This window comes from Bubalus bubalis, chromosome 20, assembly GCF_019923935.1.
Source record: "Bubalus bubalis isolate 160015118507 breed Murrah chromosome 20, NDDB_SH_1, whole genome shotgun sequence".
In the NCBI taxonomy this organism is placed as follows: domain Eukaryota; kingdom Metazoa; phylum Chordata; class Mammalia; order Artiodactyla; family Bovidae; genus Bubalus; species Bubalus bubalis.
In genome coordinates this window covers 20534298-20559494 of record NC_059176.1, presented here as the reverse complement: position 1 = coordinate 20559494, position 25197 = coordinate 20534298, and the positions used below count along the sequence as shown (strand labels likewise).

Here is a 25197-nt window from a genome sequence, read left to right as displayed (position 1 = left end):
TATGGGGTCGCACAGAGTCGGACACGACTGAAGTGACTTAGCAGCAGCAGCAGCATTATGATATTTACGAGTCTCATACAACACAATAAAACATGAAAATGAGTGTTTGTGATATGTCATATAAATGTAAAACATAAAAATTTATTCCTTAATATTTTAAGTTAGCATTTTAGAAAATTTTATTAGTCAGTCTGACACTTAAGCCAGTGTTATAATTGGGGTTATGAATTTGCCCTGTATTAATCCCACTGTATGTAAATACAGTAAAATACAACTGGTCAGAGGGAGTTTGCACTTAATCAAGTGTGGTTTGTGGATAACGCAGGAGAGCCGAGTTTATACTGACCAGTTGAAAGGGTGTGATCTCAAGTGGATCCCTGCATTTCTGTCTTCCTTTCCTTATCACTAGCCAGTGTGGCTACACAGCCCGGACTGCACAGTTGACAGTGCAGATTATCAGACAAAGACATTACTGAAATGTTTGCTCAATTCTGTCTGGAATAGACAGACATATGTAAGTCCTGTACTTCTCATTCCTAAATAAACAACCAAGGCGTGATGAGTCATCTTACTACTAGACAGCAATCATCTGTCATAAGAGTAGGCCTTGCAGTGCACCTAAGCTGTCTTTCCTGTAAATAAAACTTCAATCATATTTGTCTACTTATTACAAGAAAATTTTGAGAACAAATGAAAAATATGAGGAATATATATATGGTATATGTTTGTATATATATAGTGTGTGAGTGTATATATATATATATATATATATATATGGTATATATAGTTGGACTTTCCTGGTAGCTCAGTGGTAAAGAATCTGCTTGCCAATACGGGGGACATGTGTTCAATCCCTGGGTCAGGAAGATCCCCTGGAGAAGGAAATGGCAACCCCCTCCAGTATTCTTGCCTGGGAAATCCCATTAGAGAGAGGAGCCTGATGGGCTACCATCCATGGGATCACAAAAGAGTTGGACACGACTCAGCAACTAAACAACAGTAAAACAATGGTGTATACAAACAACAAATATTTTAAAATCTTTAAATGCTGTTTTCCTTTCCACATAAAATTGATGTCTGAGAGAAAATCTACAGGGTTTTCCTGACTAAAAAAATCATCTTTTAACTGTTTTCCTTAAGATATGCAATTTTAACTACAAATGTAGAATATGTAGAAGGCACTCACTCTTCATCTTATCATGGTCTTTCCAAGCATTATCTATTCCTTCTAGAAGTTTATACTTTAGCAATGAAGTATATTTGTACATATATAATTATGTGCACATGCTGCTGCTGCTGCTAAGTCACTTCAGTCGTGTCCGACTCTGTGCGACCCCATAGACGGCAGCCCAACAGTCTCCCCCGTCCCTGGGATTCTCCAGGCAAGAACACTGGAGTGGGTTGCCATTTCCTTCTCCAATGCATGAAAGTGAAAAGTGAAAGTGAAGTCTCTCAATCGTGTCTGACCCTCAGCGACCCCATGGACTGCAGACTTCCAGGCTCCTCCGTCCATGGGATTTGCCAGGCAACAGTACTGGAGTGGGGTGCCACTGCCTTCTCCACCACATCCATACATATGTGTGTGTGAATGAGGTTTTCAACAAGCCCTCTATGTAAAAGAACTTTTCTGAATTGTCAATAGTTTGCTTTTCCTAAAATAATGTTTTTAATGCCATAGTTGTAAAGCATTTGAGCTGTAACTAGTCAGCAATATATGATTTAATTTCTATTTTCATTTCTTTGCTTTCTTGGGTGAAACATTTCCTATTTAAATCAGATAAGCATTTTCTGATGTGCCAGGGTTTTACCTAATTGACTGGGCATATGGTGGCTTAATTCACCTATTCATCTCCTGCCCCGCTTTCAGACGTGTCCTAATAGCAATCATTGTTTCCACATCTTATGAACTGAGCTTCCTGAGTCTACATCTCCATTTTAAAAAACCCCAAAGCCTGTGGTATAATATCCAAGCTGCTACTGGAAAGGATTAGAATGTGTAAACAGAATAAGGACACATCTTTTAATATAATCTTTGAAATTTAAACAGCTATTGCCAGTGAAAAGAGTAATTTCCTTCTGCTTGCCTCTAAAGATTAGTACTCTGTTTCAAACAGCAAACAAGAAAGACTCTTACATTGCTACTTTTGATTAGGAAAAGCAGTCACAAGCAGATGAAAGATCAGAACAAACCTCTAAAAATACTCTTTTCTTCACCGGCAATGGAACTTGGTAGCTTTGAACCAATTAAAGATGTTTTTCATTGTAAGTCTCTACTTCTTGGGTGTCGAATATCAATTCAAAGCTGGGTTGAAAATCCAGGAATGTGCATAGATCTCATACTGGCTCAAGTAGGTCCAAAATATTCCAGCCACTCATTGAGGCAGTGAGAGCCATGTTTTCATCTCAGTCTGAGATGTCTTAAGCTGCCAAGACACTAGAAGGGCAATTTTATCCCAAGACGTCGTTCATAACACAGATGCCAGAGTCAGCCACTGACATCCCTGGCTAGTCCTGTGGAACTCCAGTTAACAGCTGGCTGCTTGGCTTGCCAAAGCAATCCACAGTTTTTTGAACTCCCGCCTTTCTTCTGGCTTCCAGCCTTTGCAAAAAGAAAGAAAGCATATAGTCATTCCATTTTTACAGTTGCAAAGAAAATCAGAAGCTGGCAAGTAAGGATGATTTGTGGTTGAAGGAAGGAAGATATGTTTTCAATGATATAATCAAGGACACCATTAGCCTGGAGCAGGGCTTCTCAGGTGGTGCTAGTGGTAAAGAATCCACCTGCCAGTGCAGGAGACACAAGAGACACGGGTTAGATCCCTAGGTTGGGAAGATCCTCTGGAGTAGGTAGGAAATGACAACCCACTTAGTATTCTTGCCTGGAAAATTCTGTGGACAGAGGAGCCTGGCAGACTACAGTCCATGTGGCCCCAGAGAATTGGACACAAATGAGCATGCACAAACATACCTAAGAGCAAACAAATAAAAGGAGCCCATTTCTTGAAGTTATAGGCTCTTAGGAGCAAGGCTGGGCTATCAGATATCATTTCTGTATGAAAAAATAAGGTTCTCATCCTGCTGGTAGAGAGACATAGCCTTGCACATCCCTCCTCACCCTTGTGACCATCGTGTGTGTAGAACCTGAATCTTAGAGCCAGTGGGTTGCATGAGGGGACATTGGAGGAAGGTGGTCAAATGTTACAAACTTTCAGTTATAAGATAAATAAATACTAGAGGTGTCATGGATGACGTGATGACCCTAGCTAGCACTGCTGTATGATACATAGGAAAGTTAAGACAGTAAATCTTAAAATGGATCCCAAGGAAAAGTTTTTTCGTCTTTCTTTTCTTTTTATTGTATCTATATGAGAAGACTGCTATTAGCTGAATCTACTATGGTAATAATTTCACAAAATATGAAAATCAAACCATCATGCTGTATGTCTTAGACGTATACATGATCTGTGAAAATTATTTCTCAATAAAACTGAAAAAAAATTGCATCAGAAACAGTGCTGGACCAAAAAGATGGCAGAGACTGTAGGGAAATGGCAGCCAATTTAGAATGACTGGCAGAGACAGAGATTACTGGGAAAAATATAGCCCACATCTTACAAAAAGAAAAGAAGGATTCTAACATGATCTGATTGGGATTTTACTGTTATGATACATTTAGCTTTACTTTAAGCCAATGGGTTTATAAGAAATATAAAAACATTCCCAAATTAGACCCTAATGCTTAAAAATAGGTCAACATATTTCAATGGCTTGTAAGGCCAATGAGCGTGCTTGTCTTAATTCCAGCCATATCATCAGTATCTAGTATGCTATTGGTACAAAATAAAGGTTCAATAAATACTACTGGCAGGAAGAAGGAAGGAGGGGATTAAAAAATGTGGGAGGGAGAGAGGAAAAGAGAAGGCGTGAAAGACTTAGAAAGCTTCTAAAAACGTGATGCAAAATGCCAGGCTGGATGAAGTACAAACTGAGATCAAGAGTTCTGGTAAAAAGTATCAATAACATCAGATACTCAGATACCACCACCCTTATTGCAGAAAGGGAAGAGAAACTGAAGGCCTCTTGATGAAAGTGAAAGAGGACAGCGAAAAAGCTGGCTTAAAACTCAACATTCAGAAAACTAAGATCATGGCATCTGGTCCCATCACTTCATGGCAAATAGATGGGGAAACAATGGAAACAGTGACAGACCTTATTTTTTTGGGCTCCAAAATCACTGCAGATGGTAACTGCAGCCATGAAATTAAAAGACCCTTGCTCCTTGAAAGAAAAGTTATGACCAACCTAGACAACATATTCAAAAGCGGAGACATTACTTTGCCAACAAAGGTCCATCTAGTTATGGTTTTTCCAGTGGTCATGTATGGATATGAGAGTTGGACTATAAAGAAAGCTGAGCACTGAAGAATTGATGCTTTAGAACTGTAGGCTGGAGAAGACTCTTGAGAGTCCCTTGGACTGCAAGGAGGTCCAACTGACCAATCCTGAAGGAAATCAGTCCTGAATATTCATCAGAAGGACTGATGCTGAAACTGAAACTTCAGTACTTTGGGCACCTGATGCAAAGAACTGACTCATTGGAAAAGACCCTGATGCTGGGAAAGATTGAAGGCAGGAGGAGAAGGGGACGACAGAGGATAAGATGGCTGGATGGCATCACTGACTCTATGGACGTGAGTTTGAGTAAGCTCTGGGAGTTGGTGATGGACAGGGAGGCCTGGCGTGCTGCAGTCCATGGGGTTGCAGAGTGGAACATGACTGAGCGACTAAACTAAACTGAACTGAAAAACAGGATAACATTTAGAAACTAGAGCTAACTAGATTTTTGAAATTTGTAGCATAGCTTTTCACCTGCAGGTTTATATGTAATTTTAGCACAAAAGATAAAGGTCACAATTTTGATCCACCTGTTCCTGTTAAAATAATTATTTTACTGAGGGGAAAAATGAATGCACTAAAAGCAAAGTGTCATCTGGGAATCCTGAGTGAGGCTCATAATATGCAACAATAACTAAAAATTCAAAGGCCAGATGGCCTATAACAAGGAAGATAAAATAGTTGTTATAGGGATTAGATGAAAATCAACAGAACATTATAGCCAAAAGCCACAAAATTGATAGCAGCAGTACCTAGAGGGGAAAAATATTTATTTAAATGTTGAAAGTTTTGGATTCCAAAATAGGCTACACTCTATTTTCCAAATAATCTATTTTATTCTAATTTTACTTTAAGTAAATTATGTTTGTTGGTTACCTATTAACATGTCAGGAACCCTAGTTGAAAAAAACAAAACTTGCTAACAACTACAAATATATCAGGGAAGTGAACTAGAACTCAGAAATATTAGGGTAAAAGTAAAAATTGGCCACTTTGACACAGAAGCAACAAGAATTCAAGTTGCAGCTGGTGTTGTGGGATGTCCTGGGATATGATTTAATGCATAAAAGAAAGTACTTGGATAGATAATGAAAAACTTGTCTCAAGAGGGATTTTATCTATAAAATTTTATAGGTAAAATTGTATGTACTAGAATTACAAGACAAAGGCAAGGACACTGGCTCAGAATTGAGTGATCTAAGGTCAGAATCTGCCTATGACCCTAGTGGCATTAGAAAACCAGACCTCATCAAAGCCGCACAGTATAGATCGCTGCAACTTTAATGATATTTACTAATGATGTAGTTCTGAGTATTCAATGTATTTTCAGTGAGATATCTGAACTGGAACAGTGTGAGGTGCCATATAAGGAAGTAATAACTGCCATAGTCATTATTATTGCTGTACTTGAATTAGGAATTTTCTTTATATTGATAAACTCTGCAGATAAAAAGCAGGGTAACAGCAGGAGTAAAGGGGAAAGAGTGTGCATGTAGAAAATTGTTGTGCAGTAAGGCTAACTGGGGAGAAGGCAATGGCACCCCACTCCAGTACTCTTGCCTGGAGAATCCCATGGCTGGAGGAGCCTGGTAGGCTGCAGTCCATGGGGTCGCTGGGGGTCGGACACGACTGAGCAACTTCACTTTCACTTTTCACTTTCATGCATTGGAGAAGGAAACGGCAACGCACTCCAGTGTTCTTGCCTGGAGAATCCCAGGGATGGGGGAGCCTGGTGGGCTGCCGTCTATGGGGTCACACAGAGTTGGAAACAACTGAAGCGACTTAGCAGCAGCAGCAGCAAGGCTAACTGGATTGGCTTCCTATGTGGGTCAGTGGTAAAGAACCTGCTTGCCAATGCAGGATTTGCCAGAGATGTAGATTCAATCCCTGGCTTAGGAAGATCCCCTGGAGGAAGAAATGGCAACCCATTCCAGTATTCTTGCCTTGATAATTCCATGGTCAGAGGAGCCTGGTGGGCTATTGTCCATGCGGTTGCAAAGAGTTATGCATGACTGAGCTATGGAGCACACACACACAAGGCTAACTGGTAACAGAATTCCACTGAACTGTTTAAACCCAGTAAAAATTGTTTTCTTTGGGGGAAAAGTTTTTCAATGCCAGACCCCGGAGAAGAACAAACATCTTGACTTTCAACACACCAAAGTTTCCCATATAATGTTCTATTAACTTCCTTCCTTTGTGGTTGACATCTTAACACAAAGATATTATTGAATAGACATTCAACAATACTGTAAAAATGAAATACATCACAGAATCCTTACAGACAAGATAAACTTGTACTGGACATCTAGCTTTTATACAAAGTCTCTCAAAATAGAAATTATTGGGGATGTTCTACCATGGGAGATAATTTGTTTTTACTTCCTGCTAGAGCTGCCGGCTTACATCTGGTCAACCTATGCTGTGTAGGTGTATGTACATCTATGTGGAAAGGTATGGAAATTTTTTAATCTGTTAAAGAAAAATTCTGAAGCCATTTGTGAGTTAAGTGTGCATTCCTGACATGAAATTTAAAATGTAAATACTTATTTCATTTTTTTAACTGATGGTTTTCCCCTCTGTGGCAGCGGTGGTCTTTGGCCACACAATACAGGAGGCATCTGAGACCATGGCAATAGCGGAACGCCACACACTTTAGATTTATGCTCTCGAGTAGTTTGTATGCCATTTGTCTTTTTGACTGAACGCTGCACGCTGGCACAGTATTAGATTGTGTGAGCACATCAAAGAGATATAAGATATTATTCTTGTCCCCCAGGCCTGAGTTGTTTTACTGCACTTTGCTCAAATGAAAACATAATGAAACCCCTGAGTTGGTTAACTTTCGGGGTAGAGTAGCATGCTTTTCTTTTCTTAGGATCTCACAAAAGATTTCAGTTCACTCATTCCCCTCAGATAGAAGGATTGAACGGCCTGCAAATGGATTTAGGGGGAGAAAGCAGTTTGAGCAAGGTGGGGGCCTCTCAGCATTTCATTGAGAAGAGTGAAGTGATTCGAGATAAGGTGTTGAAAGCCTGTAAAGCTCACCTACGACAAAGGCAAGAGCACATTTATTTGTGATTTCTAGCCTGCAGTTCTGTGGCATAAATTCCTGATGCATTTTTATAGATTTTATTGGCTGCCTTTAAATGCTTTTTTGAGAATCAATAGTCATTCCTTTTCAAACTTTTATAATTTGTTGAAATTGTCTAAGGCAGAGGGCAAGTTTGGGATGTGATGAGGGATGGGGTGGGGTCCTACACATATTTTACATGCTGTGAGCTACGTTGAATGATTTTTAAGGTATCATGTCACAGATACATATCAAGATAATGATTCTGGGTCTCACAAATGGAAAGAAGATAAACGACCTGCATATTAGCATAGAAAGAAATATGGAGTCCATTCCTAATAGGGAATACTTTGTCGATATGCATATTAGCATTATGAGTATTATTAAAACACTGGAGGGAGTTTAAAGTAGGGGCAGACAATAGGCATTTATTTGCTAAGTTATACTCAGTATTCAACAAGGAGAAAAAGAGAAGATGAGTCTGGAAGTATGGATGGGAAAAACTGAGGAAATTTACTGTTTTAGTAAAACTATTATCATAAGGGGTCAGGAGCAAGGAGGAAAGTTAGCAATCAAGTGGGTGTAGACTCTTGAGGGAGGCAAAATTGTAGTCTGTAAGGGAGTATGTAAATATAATGTAAACATAGAGTATTTGCACTTAGTGGCATTTTCTGATTTTCAAAATTCAGCTTTGGCACCTGACTATGATCTGAGGTTTTATTTTTATTTCTTTCATCACTCACATTTTAATTTTAAAAGTTTTAGTGGTTGAAGCATAACTTGATAAAATATTTTCTGAGGCCTCACAGTCAGAAGTTAAAGCCACAAGCTTCTGAAATCTTCAATAATTTTATGCTAAGTACTTGGGAACATGAGCTCTTCATTTGAATTAAGGATGGAGATGTTTCTGGGAATAATGAGCCACTTGTTATTGGTCTCCTGGCCAAAATCAAACCAAATGGACTATGAAATGATTGTGTTCATAAAAAGACATGTAATAAAGGCCAGTGTGAGTATAATAGGAAATTTTCACTATCTACAGAACCAGTAGAAATGTTATGTTAATGGATCTGTATACTGGATTGCTTTTTTAACTCTATATGTGCTTTAAATGACCATGTTATTGTATCTTTAGACTTAAGATTGAACAGAGTTCTGTAATAATGTTTCATTCCTGAAAATAAAATGAGTCCTTTCCCTATTTTCCTATAGAAATGCTTTAAGCTTATATGTATTAACTAGATTTTTAATATTGTTTTGTTTCCTGTTGAGAGCTTTTATTCAGGAAAATGTAAGCTTAAGATGTTCATTTATTGGGCAATTTAGTTGAGGACAAGTTATACTTAGAGTATTTTAAAATAGAAAATGACTCCTAGCCCTCTCGTTCACTTCATTAGACTGGAGGGAAAAAAAAAGAACTAAAACTTATCCAGATTTCACAGACACATTTTTTAAAATTTCATGCAACAGATTCTTTATAACATTAGAAAATGTGTTCCAAGCAAGAGCTATTGGAATGGAATTTTCAAAGTCTTAAGGTTTAGAACACACACTTTAATACTGTCACAATTCATGGTAAAGTGAGCTAATAAATGCTTTGTGGATCACAAGTGCACATAAATTGAGCATTTGTTGCCTCTACCCAGTTTATAATATAAGAAGGGAAAAGGGCCTGCTCTAGGGTAAACTCTAAAGAAATGGTCTGAACCATTGTAACTTTTTGATCATTGGAATCACCAGGCTGGGTTTATTTATTTTCTCTATTAGCTGCATTTCTTCTCATCAGTATCACCCTTCACCCTACTCCCAACCCATCTGATGCCCTTAAACAAATTCTTAATTGGGCATCACATTGAATTATCTCATTGCATTATATTTCATTATCTTCTAGAGAATTTTCATGAGCATAGAATTGATATTAGAAGTTCTGATTCCTACTTCTAAAACTATGCATTCTATTCCTAGGTGGGTTTATTGTGAAGTTAATAGAAAGCTTAAGCTTCAGATTCCTTTGCTTCTCATGAGAGGGGTTTTAGTAATATATTCATGTGGTTGAACACTTCTGTAAATTTTCAGAAATGAAGTATTTTATTTTTAAAAATGAGGTATAGCTAATTTACAATGCTGTGTTAGCTTCAGGTGTATTTTGAGCAAAGTGATTGGAATATATACATATTCTTTATTTTTTTTTTTTCTATTTGCATTTTATTTTATTTTTATTTATTTATTTTTTTTTTTGAAGATTTTAAATTTTATTTTATTTTTAAACTTTACATAATCTGCCACAGGTATACATGTGTTCCCCATCCTGAACATATTCTTTAGAAATAAAGTATTTTAAGTGCAATTAGTTAGGCCCCACTATCTTTGAAGGGCTTCCCCGATGGCTCAGCAGTAAGAGAATCCACCTGCAATGCAGGGGATGTGGGAGATGAAGGTTCAGTCCCTGGGTTGGGAAGATCCCTTGACAGAGGAAATGGCAACCCACTCCAGTGTTCTTGCCTGGAAAATCCCATGGACAGAGAAGCCTGGAAGGCTAGTCCATAGGGTTGTAAGAAGTCAGACATGACTGAGCACAGCACACACCATCTTTTATAACACTGGTTTCCTGCTTATTATACTTTTTCTTTACTCAGATGTATTGGAATGGGATGTGTGGGTTATAGCCAAAGAGATGATGAGCTTACTGGAATATATTTATGGTTTATGGTCCTTTTCATTTACTATTTGTTTATTTATTTCTGGCTATCCTGGTGGAGGAATGGTGTCCAGAAACACTTTTGCACCTGCTGTGCTGATTTGCCTGACTTATGAGCCTAAAGTTTAGAGCCAGGAATCTCACTATAATGTGAACATGTTCTATATCCCTGGGTAATGAAAGTATATGCACAGTAGAAGAGAAACTAATATTGAGCTATATAGTGGCAAAGGGGTACCCATTTCCAATAATTGGCACACTAGCTAATGTTTTCAATTCGAAGGATATTTAATATTAGCCACTGCACAGTAAAACTTGAAATACTGCGAAGCTGTATAATTTATATATGAAAGAAACTTGAGAGTTTCCCAAATTTGACAACAATCATAAATATTTAAATATTATAATCATGAATAAACTATGAAGTGGAAACATTTCTAAATTGTCAGTATTGAAAATTAAAATAAAAATTCAATATTATGAAAATAAATTTTGATCTCAACTATGTTGGAGGAAAGAGTTTCATATCTCAGATGTTGTTGGCCTTTTATTCTATTTAATATAGAAAAATGAGAGATTGTTATAATTACGATAAAGGGTAGTAAGAGTGGAAAGAACAGTTGGTTGCAAGTCATAATAAATGGTTTCTAGTAGGAAGGTGTTTTATTTGCTGAGAGACAGAAAAGTCTCCATTTTCACATGTTACTTAGAAGGGATTCTTTTCTAGGAAATGTTAGGTCAAAAAGACTAACATTAATTTTCACATCAGGAGAAGCAGGCATTGATCCTAGTTGGATTATGAAATAACATTTGAAAGTGAAAATGATAATGAAAGAAAAACAAATTATGTAGTCAAAAAATTGTATAAGCAACACTTAGGAGTAACAGGATAAAAATTAAAGAATAAAGATTCAGGGAAGTAATTGAAAATAAAAATATTTTTTACTTTAGGAAGAAGCCGAAGTGAAGTGAGATAGAAAGCAAGGTAGACAAGAAAAGAAAAATTAGTGATAGTAGCAATTTGAGTAACTTTGGACATTAATGGAGAAGCCGGAAAAATTAGACAGTACTTAAAACAACAGGATTTTTAAGCACTGCAGTATCTGTGTCACTGTGAGATGTATCAAAACTTTTTAATAAATCCACATACCTATGATCACTTAATCTATGCAAAGGAGGCAAGACAAAATGTATTAAAAACAGCAAATGGTGTTTGGAAGACTGGACAACCACATGCAAATCAATGAATTTAGAATATTCCCTTATACTATGTACAAAAATAAACTAAACAAATGGTTTAAAGACCTAAATTTAAGACATGATAGCATAAAACTCCTAGAACAGAATATAGGCAAAAAAATTCTTGGGCATAAATCATAGCAATATTTTCTTAGATCAGTTTCTGAAGGCCAAAAATAAAAAGCAAAAATAATCAGTTCAGACCTAATCAAACTTAGAAGTTTTTGCAGAGCAAAAGAAACCATCAACAAAATGAAAAGACAGCTTATGGAATGGGAGAAAATATTTGCAAACAATGCTACAAATAAGGGGTTGATATCCAATACAAAGAGCTCTTAAAACTCAATATCAAAAAAGGAAACAACCCAATGGAAAAATGGGAAGAAGACCTAAACAGACACTTCTCCAAAAAGACAGATGACCCACAGGCAGATGAAAAAGTGCTCAACATTGTTATTTATTCAGTTCAGTTCAGTCACTCAGTCGTGTTAGACTCTTTGTGACCCCATGAATTGCAGCACGCTAGGCCTCCCTGTCCATCACCAACTCCCGGAGTTCACTCAAACTCATGCCCATCGAGTCGGTGATGCCATCCAGCCATCTCATCCTCTGTTGTCCCCTTCTCCTCCTGCCCCCAATCCCTCCCAGCATCAGATTCTTTTCCAATGAGTCAACTCTTCGCATGAGGTGGCCAAAGTATTGGAGTTTCAGCTTTAGTTTTCAGTCCTTCCAAAGAATACCAAGGGCTGATCTCCTTTAGAATGGACTGATTGGATCTCCTTGCAGTCCAAGGGACTCTCAAGAGTCTTCTCCAACACTACAGTTCAAAAGCATCAATTCTTCAGCACTCAGCCTTCTTCACAGTCCAACTCTCACATCCATACAGGACCACAGGAAAAACGATAGCCTTGACTAGATGGACCTTTGTTGGCAAAGTAATGTCTCTGCTTTTGAATATGCTATCTAGGTTGGTCATAACTTTCCTTCCAAGGAGTAAGCCTCTTTTAATTTCATGGCTGCAGTCACCATCTGCAGTGATTTTGGAGCCCCCAAAAGTAAAGTCTGACACTGTTTCCACTGTTTCCCCATCTAATTCCCATGAAGTGATGGGACCAGATGCCATGATCTTAGTTTTCTGAATGTTGAGCTTTAAGCCAACTTTTTCACTCTCCACTTTCACTTTCATCAAGAGGCTTTTTAGTTCCTCTTCACTTTCTGCCATAAGGGTGGTGTCATCTGCATATCTGAGGTTATTGATATTTCTCCCGGCAATCTTGATTCCAGCTTGTGTTTCTTCCAGCCCAGCGTTTCTCATGATGTACTCTGCATATAAGTTAAATAAGCAGGGTGACAATATACAACCTTGACATACTCCTTTTTCTATTTGGAACCAGTTTGTTGTTCCATGTCCAGTTCTAACTGTTGCTTCCTGACCTGCATATAGGTTTCTGAAGAGGCAGGTCAGGTGGTCTGGTTATTCCCATCTCTTTCAGAATTTTCCACAGTTTATTGTGATCCACACAGTCAAAGTCCAGTTCTAACTGTTGCTTCCTGACCTTAATATAGATTTCTCAAGAGGTAGGTCAGATGGTCTGGTATTCCCATTTCTTTCAGAATTTTCCACAGTTTATTGTGATCCACACAGTCAAAGGCTTTGGCATAGTCAATAAAGCAGAAATAGATGTTTTTATGGAACTCTCTTGCTTTTTCCATAATCCAGGGGATGTTGGCAATTTGATCTCTGGTTCCTCTGCCTTTTCTAAAACCAGCTTGAACATCAGGAAGGTCACAGTTCACATATTGCTGAAGCCTGGCTTGGAGAATTTTGAGCATTACTTTACTAGCATGTGAGATGAGTGCAATTGTGCTGTAGTTTGAGCATGTTTGGCATGCCTTTCTTAAAAGCAAATCAAAGTTACTATGAAGTTTCACCTTGCACCTGTCAGAATGGCTGTTATCAAAAAGTCTACAAAAAATAAATTCTGAGAAGGGTATGGAGAAAAGGGAACCCTCTACACTATTGGTGGTAATGGAAAACAGTATATAGGGTCCTTAAAAAAAATAGAGCCACAATGTGATTTAACAGTGCCGCTCATGGGCACATGGCCAGAAAAAATCATAACTCAAAGAGATACATGAACCCCACTGTACATTGAGCACTATTTACAACAGTCAGGACATGGAAGCAGCCTAGGTGTCCATTGACAAAGGAAAGGATAAAGAAGATGTGGTACATATATACAGTGGAATATTACTCAGCCATGGAAAAAGAATGAAATAACATCATTTGCAGCAACATGGGTGGACTTAAGAGATTGTCATACTGAGTGAAGGAAGTCTGACACAGAGAGACAAATATCATATCACTTGTGGAATCTAAAAGAAAGGGTGGAAACAAACTTATTTATAAAACAGACGTAGAGTCACAAAGGTAAACAGCTTATGGTTACAAGGAAATGAGAGGGGAGGGATAAATTGGGAGATTGGGATTGACATATACATGCTATTAGATATAAAATAGGAAACAAGAACCTGCTAAACTTGTATACTCCACTCAATACTCTGTAATGACCTATATGGGAAAGAATCTTGAAAATAAGAGTGCATATATGTATCTGTATAACTGACTCACTTTGTTGAATACCTGAAACTAATAGAACATTGTAAGTCAAATATACCCCAAGAAAATTTTTTAAAAATTAAAAAAGGATACATCAACCCCATTGTTCATAGCAGCACTATTTATAATAACCAAGATATGGAAACAACCCAAGTGCCATGTATAGACAATTGGTTTAAGAATATGCAGTATATTTACCTATATACCTGACCTGTGATACATGCAATGGAATATTACTCAGCCATAAAAAGAATTAAATGTTGGCATTTGCAGCAACATGGATAGACACAAATAATATCATTCTAAGTGAAATAAGTTAGAGAAAGACAAATAGTATATGATATCACCTATGGAATCTAAAAATATACAGATAATTAGAAATACAGGTTGACAGATACAAACTACTATACATAAAATAGATGTGCAGTAAGGATTTACTGTATAGTATAAGGAACTATATGGGCTTCCCTTGTGGCTCAGCTGGTAAAGAATCCACCTGCAATGGAGGAGACCTGCATTCGATCCCTGGGTTGGGAAGATCCCCTGGAGAAGGTAAAGGCTAACCATTCCAGTATTCTGGCCTGGAGACCCTGCTGCTGGGAAAGATTGAAGGTGGGAGGAGAAGGAGATGACAGAGGATGAGATGGTTAGATGGCATCACCGACTCAATGGACATGAGTTTGAGTAAACTCTGGGAGTTGGTGATGGGCAGGGAGGCCTGGCGTGCTGTAGTCCATGGGGTCGCAAACAGTCAGACATGATGGAGCGACTGAACTGAATAAGGAAATATATTCAATATCTTATAATTACCTATAAGAAAAAAATGATCTGAAAAACATATATTAACTGAATCACTTTGTTATATATCTGAAACTAATACAATATTATAGCTATAACTATAAAAAATAAGCAACATGGTAATAGTGTTAAAGAACATGTTGACTAGACTTATATGAAAGTATATCTTTTGTCATTTGGTATTCCCTCATTTGGGAAAGAATCCTAAAATGCAAATGCTAGAAAAGAGTAAATGTATACATAATTCTAGATACTGATACATTTCTGTCAATAAAGGTTGCACAGTTTTAGATTCTTACCAATAGTCTGTGAGGAGTGCTTGTTTCACACCAGTAGAGCATGTCAAATTTCTGGATGTTTCAATATGTAAATGGGAATTTATATCTCATGGTATAAATTATACATTTCTCTGATAGAAAAGTTGGTCATCTTTTAATGTATTTAAGGACTATTGACATGTCATTTTATTGAGAACTGTATGCTACACCTCTTGCACATTTTTATACCAGGTTATTGATTTTTTCTTTCCTATTTAAATTTTTTTTTTATGTAAAGGAAGCACTAATTTTTCTTCTGTGATGCAAGGTACAATATTTTTCACCAATTTGTCATTTGTTTAAATCTATATGCGTATATTTGTATGTATATATACCTTTACATATGTGTTACTTTGGTCATAGTATTTTGATTTATATAGTTAAATTTAACCTTTACTTTCCTTATTGTTTCTAAGTATTGAGACATAAGACATCTTCTAGTCAAAGCTATGGTTTTTCTAGTAGTCATGTATTGATATGGGAGTTGTACTATAAAGAAACCTGAGCACTGAAGGATTGATGCTTTTGAACTGTGGTGTTGGAGAAGACTCTTGAGAGTACCTTGAACTGCAAAGAGATGAAACCAATCAATCCTAAAGGAAATCAGTCATGAATATTCATTGGAAGGACTGACGCTGAAACTCCAATATTTTGGCCACCTTATGTGAAGAACTGACTCATTTGAAAAGACCTTGATGCTGGGAAAGATTGAAGGTAGGAGGAGATGGGGATGACAGAGGATGAGATGGTTGCATGGTGTCACTGACTCAATGGACACAAATTTGAGCAAGCTCCGGGAGTTGGTGATGGACAGGAAGGCCTGGCATGCTGCGGTCCATGGGGTCACAAAGAGTTGGACACAACTGAATGACTGAATTGAAATGAAGACATTTTCTGTATTTAAGCTTGTAGAGAAATTCATCCACGTATTATTTTTATACTTTTTCCCCCAATGGCTCAAGTGATAAAGAACCTGCCTACAATATGTGTGTTTTTTATTTTAATGTTTGATAGCTAGTTAATTTGGGATTTATCCTGGGGTGTGATATGAGAAATGGATCCAGTTTTTTTCTTTTTGATTATCCTCAAACCATTTATTTAAAAAATTGACCTTATCCTTAATAGTTTGGGAAGCCTCCTTTATCATATGTTAAATTCCCATATGCAGCTGGGTATATTTCTGGCATTTTCTATTCTTTTCTATGGTTCTTTATATTTATACACCAGTTCCACATGGTTTTAGGGCTTCCCTGGTGGCTCAGAGGATAAAGAAACTGCCTGCAATGCAGGAACCTTGTGTTCGATCCCTGGGTCAGGAAGATCCCCTGGAGAAGGGTATGGCTACCCACTCCAGTATTCTTGCCTGGAGAATTCCACAGACAGAGGGGCGTCGTGGGCTATAGCCCATGGGATTGCAAAGAGTCATACGTGGCTGAGCAACTAACACATAACACGCTGTTTTATTTATAGAGACTTTGTATTCCATTTAATGATTAATGAGGCTACTCTGTTAACACTGTTCTTGTTCTCCAAAAATTTTCCAGTTATCCTAACTTGTCTGTTCTTTCAAAGAAACTTGGACTCATGTTAAACTTAATATATATTAACTTAGGAAAGATAGTTATCTTTATGAGTTATCAAGTGTTACCACAACAAAGTACCATAAACTGAATGACTTTAAACAACACACAATTTTGTGTCATAGTCCTAGAAGCTAGAAATCCAAACTCAAAGTGTAGTAGGTCCATCCCCTCTTTAAAAGCCTCTAGGGAAAGAACCTTTAGTTTCTGGTGTTTGCCAGCCATCCTTGGTGTTCCCTGGTTTATAGAATCATCACTCCAGTTTCTCCCTTGGTCATCACATGGCTTTTTTCTTTCCTTATGTCTCTGTTTTCTCTTTTTAGAAGAACACCAGTCATATTGGATTAAGACCCATCCTAATGACTAACTTGATTAGAGTTTAATTCTAAATAAGGCTACATTCATTCACAGGTTCCAGGCGGTAGGACTTGAACATATCTTTTTGAGGGACAGAGATTCTTTGTGACATTGTACTCCTATCTTAGAAAATGGAGTGCCAACTTACTCATTGATTTCACCATTGTAAATGAAGCCTATTATATTTTTTTGTATGCATGAAGCTTTTTGAGTCTTGTGTGCTGATATATAACTTGCCATTTATAAAATTCTATACCTAATTGTGGCAAAATGAAAGTACACATTTGTAAGTTTGAACTGACCGATTGTTGCAATAAATTATTTTACCTTCTCCTTTGCAATCGTAATATCTATCTTCCTTTCTTTTGTCTAATTGCACTTGTGGGTACGTTCAACATAGTGTTAAACATCAGTGGAGAAATCGGGTAGCTTTTCATTTTTTCCTGACTTTTTTATTAAGATGCTAGATTTTGAGTTAAGAGGTGTGTGTGTGCGTGTGTATGTGTGTGTGTAAAGATGCTCAACATCACTCATTATCAGAGAAATGCAAATCAAAACCACTATGAGGTACCATTTCACACCAGTCAGAATGGCTGTGATCCAAAAGTCTACAAGTAATAAATGCTGGAGAGGGTGTGGAGAAAAGGGAACCCTCTTACACTGTTGGTGGGAATGCAAACTAGAACAGCCACTATGGAGAACAGTGTGGAGATTCCTTAAAAAACTGGAAATAGAACTGCCTTACGATCCAGCAATCCCACTGCTGGGCATACACACTGAGGAAACCAGAAGGGAAAGAGACACGTGTACCCCACTGTTCATCGCAGCACTGTTTATAATAGCCAGGACATGGAAGCAACCTAGATGTCCATCAGCAGATGAATGGATAAGCAAGCTGTGGTACATATACACAATGGAGTATTACTCAGCCATTAAAAAGAATATATTTGAATCAGTTCTAATGAGGTGGATGAAACTGGATCCTATTATACAGAGTGAAGTCAGCCAGAAAGAAAAACACCAATACAGTATACTAACGCATAGATATGGAATTTAGAAAGATGGTAACAACAACCCTGTGTACGAGACAGCAAAAGAGACACTGATGTATAGAACAGTCTTATGGACTCTGTGGGAGAGGGAGAGGGTGGGAAGATTTGGGAGAATGGCATTGAAACATGTAAAATATCATGTATGAAACGAGTTGCCAGTCCAGGTTCGATGCACGATACTGGATGCTTGGGGCTGGTGCACTGGGACGACCCAGAGGGAGGGTATGGGGAGGGAGGAGGGAGGAGGGTTCAGGGTGGGGAACACATGTATACCTGTGGCGGATTCATTTTGATATTTGTCAAAACTAATACAATTATGTAAAGTTTAAAAATAAAATAAAAAAAAATACTTTACGTGAACACCTCTATAGTTTTCTTTATCAGGTTTTGAGAACTGTGTTACATACATTTCATAAAAGTAAGTTTGAATGTTTTCCTCAAGTTTTCTATGATCTAGACTAATTTAAATTTTATTTTATATGTAAGCATTTCTTAATGATAATTGTTATAAAATCATATGGGCCTGATGCTGGGAGAACTCTTTAATCTCTTACTATCTATTCTATTGCCTTTATTCAGTCTAAGCCTTTTGTCTCTACTGGAGTCAATTTTGAAAGGTAGTTTTCTACCTTTCAAAAATACCCATTTATTCTCTCTTCAACTTTATTTATAAAACTGTATAAAATACAAAATGTATTTCCATCTTAACATTAAGTCTTTCAAGTCATCTGAATATTGGATGGTCTTCCATTTATTTAGTTCTCTTAAAATTATGTTCAACAATGTTTTGTAGATTTTAATACTTCTTTAAAAGTATACATCTTATACTTCTTTAAAAGTATATATCTTATACTTCTTTAAATTTAATCCTAAGTGTTTTGTTATGTTTGCTGCTACCGTGAATGGAATTGCTTTCTTAATTGCATTTTGATTGGTCTACTGCTAGAGCATAGAAATTAAGTGTATATAGATCTCATATCCTACACCTTTGCTAAATTTATTAATTAGTTCTAGGATTATTTTTTCTATATTATTCAAGATTTTCTGTGTGCAAGAGCACATCATCTATGAATAGGTTTTCTTCTTCCTTTCCAATTTGAATGCCTTTTATTTCTTTTTTGCCTAATTCCTATGGCTAGAACATCCAGGTGAGAGTGGGTATCTTGTTCCTAACTTTATTTTATTTATTTTTTTTTTTGACTCAATAAAAACATTTATTATTCTTATGTTTTGACTTGTTCTGTAAATTCTTTTGGATTTTTCTTTCTTTTTAAAGGGAAATTATTCAATATTTTACCACTAAATATAGTGATAGTTGTGGGTTTTCAAGATAGCAAGTATCAGGGTGAGGAAGTCATTTTCTTTTCTATCCAGTCTTGTATTCCAGCAGAAAGTTCTGCGTGGTCATGGTGAATAATCTTTTCGCTGGATTTGGTTTGTTATTAGTATTTAGTTGAACTTTTGGTCTGTAGCTTTCTTGTGACACCTTTGTCTAGTTTACTTCTATTTTTTAGAAAACTTTAAGTAGGATTAGTTCCTCTCTAAACTTTTGAGAGAATTCACCAGTGAAGTCATCTGGGTGTGGGATTTTATTTGGGATGGTTTTGTATTAGTGTTCTTTTGCTGCTGTAATCACAAATGTAATGGCTTAAGGAGCACAAATATATGATTTTACAATTCTGTAGGTTAGAAATTCAGCATACGTCTAAAATCACCATGAGCTAAAATCTAGGTGTTGGCAGTAATCCCTATGAGTAGAGCTGTAGACATGCTGTTCTTAGGAAAGGATCAGTATCAAAAATTTTCAGTGAAGAAATTCTTTAGAATAGCACATGTTACACATATGTCAACATTAAGTCTAACACTGTTTATCATGGTTCATGTTAGTTATTAGCATATATCCATTTTACAGCCAAATTTTGAGTAGTATTTGAAGTGAAACACTGATTGGCATAAATCTTATCACATAGTTGCACTGAAAAGACCTAATGAATAAATTTAGTATGGAAACTATATAGAAAAAATACAGAATTTTGAGTCATAGTAGACTCAGTTTAGGTCTTGACCTAACCTGTGATATTTTTATGAACTCAAATTCCCAAATCTTTCTGTAATTCAGGATTTCTGTTTATAAAAAAAACTCTGTTTATAAAACAATCTCTGTTTATAAAGATTCTGTGAGGGTATCATGCCAACAATTAGTAGAGCGCCTGAATGCAGTACATGCCCAGTAAATGATAGCTTTTCGATGTTACTAGCTAAAGGAACCTTGCTTTCCCAGCACAGGATGATATCAAAGTTTCTTTGTATCTGGATTTCTAAACTACCAACCTGCTCAGTGATGTTTACTTTAGCATCCATGGAGACGCACATGTGCGTAACTGTTTCTCATACTCTTGAATTCTTTTTCCGAGTCATTGCTCATGTTCAACCACATATTCACCTTCCTCATTCACTCTGAAAACTTGTAGACTACCTGATTATAAGAATTTATAAGTTTCACCAGGCAGAAAATAATTTCTTTTTCTTCAGGATTGATTGATAGTTTTTTTTATTATGCATCCCTTTTCTCTCTGTGGTTTCTTTTATTAATGAGAACATAGTGGCAATTGTATGTGATTTACTGTTACTATACATTCCTAAATTACTTCATAGGTCTGGTAGATTAGCCTTGGTCTTTTATGCTTACATCTACTAATAGTCTTGCTACACATTCAAAAGTTGATAAATTTGTCATTTTCAGTGACAATTTCCCCTTCCTATTTTCCAATTCTCCCTCGAGTATAATTTTGCAGTAGCATGTTTCCTGTTTTTCATTGTAGCAGTCAGAGGGACCTATGCTTTTTCCATCAACTTTCTGGTAGAAAGAGTGTGGAGTGTGTGCACTTAATCTGGGCTTGATTTTCGGAACATCTGTGTCCAGAACAGAATTTGCAGCAACTGAGGCAAAATCAAGTGAAGTGAAGTGAAGTCACTCAGTCGTGTCTGACTCTTTGCAACCCCATGGATGGTAGCCTACCAGGCTCCGCAGTCCATGGGATTTTCCAGGCAAGAATACTGGTGTGGACTGCCATTTCCTTCTCCAGGGGATCCTCCCGACCCAGGGATTGAACCCGGGTCTCCTGCATTGCAGACAGACGCTTTACCATCTGAGCCACCAGGAAGAAGCGAAATCAAAGTGATGGCTAAAATGCACTCATTTGTGCACTCAGTGTGCCAAGTAGTGGTGGAAGCATTGTTCTGGGTCAGTTTTGCTTTTGGCCTTCTAGAGTTGCTTTGCTTTTTGGTCATTTTCCAAAATGTTTCTTTTTTTTTTTACCTAATATATCAATGGTTGGTCTCCACTTAATGTAACAAAGAATCCCATTAGATGAAAAGCTTTTTGCATAATCTGGTCCCATCCTTCTTGATAGCTTCATCACCTCACTTGCCATTCCTAACTACCTACTTTGTGTTACAGTTGCACTGAATTTCATGCTACTTTATAAATAGTAAGCGCACAGTTTTCAGTAACATCTGTATTGGCTTTCTGTTATTGCCATAACAAATTATGAAAAATTTAATGGCTTAATCTGCACAAGATTTTATGTTACAATTCTGTAGGTTACAAATCTAATCCAGGTATCACTGTACTAAAACAAAGACATCCACAGGGCTACTCTCCTTTCTGTCTTCTCTGCGGCATGATATATTTACTTACTTATTTGAGTTGTTGGGGGAACTTAGTCCCTTGTGGTTTCAGGACTTCGGTCCCTTTTTCTCACTGGCTATAAACTAAGGGTCATTCTCAGCTTCTACAGGCCACAGACTACTTACAGCTAATGTTCCCCTTCATTCATCTTCGAAGCCAGTAATGGCAGTCCAAGTCCTTGTCATCTGTCTGACTCCTCTTCCATCATCACATCTTTCTTTGACCACAGCCAGGAAATAATTTTCCTGGAGAAATTATACTGTTAAATATATATGTATATATATGTAGGAAGGACAGTTTGCTTCTCATAGGTCCCAGTATAGGGTAGTCGCTCAATCATGTCTAACTCTTTGCGACACCAAGGACTATAACCTTCCTTTATATATATTTATATATATATTTTTTTTTTTTACAGTATAATTTCTCTATCTCAGATTCCATATTCTTAATCACATCTGTAGTCTCTATTGGTGTATAAATTAACATATTCACAAGCTCCAGGCATTAGAACATGGATATCTTGGGGGAATATTATTCTACCTACTATGGTCTACCTTCTGGCTCCAAAACATTCACATTCTTCCCATATAAAAAATATATACAACACATCCCAATATCCTCAAAAGTCTTAATGCATTACAGCATCAACTTAAAGGCCAACGTCTTATCTGTATCTCATAAAGTAAAAATTCTATATATCATCATCTGTATTATCTAAATTAGATATATTTGAGACTCTCTGATAATCTCTTCCTGGTATAGTTTCTCCCCATCTATGGGCTTGTGAAACTAAAGAACAAATTATCTGCTCCCATAATACACGGTGAGATAGGAATAGGTTAATATTTTCATATATGTGGTTCATAAATGGATAAAATGGAAGGAAAAAAGTACTCACCAGTCCCAAAAACTTTTGAAACTCAGCCTGGCAAACTCCGTTAGATTTCAAGAGCTGGGGATAATGCTGTATGTTTCATCATTCAACTGTCTAGGCTTGAGCATCTCCCATCTGAGTCCTGTTTTTTTTCATGAAAAATATCAAGTGTTTGCAGCTGGGTAGCTTTATTAGCCTGTTTCCTGCCATTAATATTTGGAGCATGAGAGGGTACACAGCTACACACTTCTTTCATTTTCTACTCTCTGTCCTTTTCAGTCCAAGTTGGTGGTGTTTCTTCTTGCATAAAGTGCTTGAAACCTTGTGAATCTCCTATTTATGCCACAGAGATTCCTGTCCAGGAGCTCTGCAGGATTAGGGTGGAACGAGCCACACCTGCTTTCCATAGCGATCTGAAGACAGTGGCCCTGGACTGTGTGTTTCTTGGGACTCCCTTCCAGACCTGCTGCTCTTAGGAATCTTTTCCTGTCTGTGCCTTCCTGAACTCCTGAAAGTCTCCAGTGTAAGAGATGGTATCATCTAGCGACTCTTACTGTGAGAACACGGGAGTCCCTGCCCTTACGTTTACAGACGTGCTGGAAATAAGGACACTCCAGGTTTGACGAGTCTCTCTGGCAGATTGGAGACCTCGCGGGAAGAAACCTCCACCCAGACGTGGTTGGTCGGCTGCTGTCCCGAGGGGTGTTTTGCCTTCCGCTGTCCATGATCATTTATGGACCAACCGTTAGATGAACATTTCGGCCCTTTTCGTCTACAGCACCTGGACCTGTCGAACTCTGTGATCGATGTCTCTACCTGCACAGCCTTCTGTCTCACTGTTCCAAGTTGCTGAATCTCAGCCTGGAAGGCCTCTGGCTTTCAGACCCCATTGTCGATAATCTTGCTCAAGATACAGATTTACTGCGACTAAACCTTTCTGGGTGTTCTGGATTCTCTGAATCTGTCCTGAAGACTTTGCTGAGCAGCTCTTCCAGATTGGATGAGCTGAACCTCTCTTGGTGCTGTGACTTCACTGAAAAGCACGTACAGGTGGTTGTTGCACACATGTCAGAGACCATCATCCAGCTGAATCTCAGCGAATATCGAAAGAATCTGCAGAGATTAGATGTCTCTACCTTAGTTGGAAGATGTCCCAGTCTTGTCCACCTAGACTTAAGCGATAGTGTCATGCTGAAAACGACTGCTTTCCAGAATTTTAACAACTCGACTACCTCCAACACCTATCACTCAGTTGGTGCTTTAACATAATACCCGAAACTTTACTTGAATTTGGAAAAATTCCCACATTAAAAACACTACAAGTCTTTGAAACTGTGGCAGACAGTACTCTTCAACTGTTAAAGAAAGCCCTCCTTCATTTACAGGTTAATTGCTCTCATTTCACCACCATCGCCAGGTTGACCATTGGCAACAAGAAGAACCAAGAGACATGAGGCATCAAATGCCAGCTGTCACTGGAGAAGCCCAGGTGTCTATGAAGCCTCTATTGCAAGATGGTGTCTCCTCTTTTCTTTCAACATGGCAAGTAGGCAGGAAGCCCAATTGTGGAGAGCTCAGCTATTTTTATTCTTGGTTTTCCATTGCCTTCTTTCTACTATGTTAGAGAATCATTAGAGAGAAAACTATGAAGTTTTGCTTTTTAGAAATGACTAGGAAAGCTTTTATCACTGCTATACCCTTAACAGCCTAAGCTCTATGCTTTTTGAAATTTTGGGGAGAGTGAGCCTGTAATTTCAAGATACCTTCAATAGCAAAATTTGAACCACATCTTCCAAGTGTCCTTTTTTTGTAAATCTATTTAGAATCAAGCTTAAAAAACCACCAGCAAATCATTTTCATAGCCTATATGGCAACCGAACTTTCTTCTATTTAATTTTTCAGCACTGCTTTATTATAAGATATAGGTTGCAAAAAACAATAAGGTATTTGTATTGTAAGCTGAAAAGAATGAGAATCATAGAGTAGATTTGCAGCAATCTCTTCTGAGGATAGTAAGAAAAATATACATTTCAAGTGTACCTTTAGATTAGCAATTGTATTGATGGAAACAAATATGCCCAGGTCATTCACCTTAAAACCTAAATAAAGAAACAATCAGCCAACCAGAGGTATAGAACTAGTATACATTTCAAAGACTCAAGAGACAGTTTTCTATTACAGTTTAACCTGGGGTATCCTCTAATGCACATTAATGAAGTCTCCTTTATGTACAGTTTCCCCCCTGGAGGAGGAAATGGCAACCGACTCCAGTATTTTTGCCTAGAAAATTCCATGGTCAGAGGAGCCTGGTGGGCTACAGTCCATGGGGTAGCAAAAAGTCAGGACATGACTGAGCAACTAATACTTTTATTTCCTTTATGTACTGTATTCCCAGCGTTCTGAATTAGCTGAGGAAATTGAATTGTGGACTTCTGACTTTATGATAAAATTATATTAACCGGGGTTCTTTAGCTTTTAAAATGACTTGCTTTGTTTTAGAGAG

At 37.5% G+C, this 25197-nt stretch overlaps 1 pseudogene; it reads left to right on the top strand.

The window, feature by feature from the left end:
• Positions 1 to 2219: 2219 nt before the first annotated feature.
• On the top strand, positions 2220 to 24991 carry LOC102406398 (annotated as a pseudogene).
• The last annotated feature ends 206 nt before the right edge of the window (positions 24992 to 25197 follow it).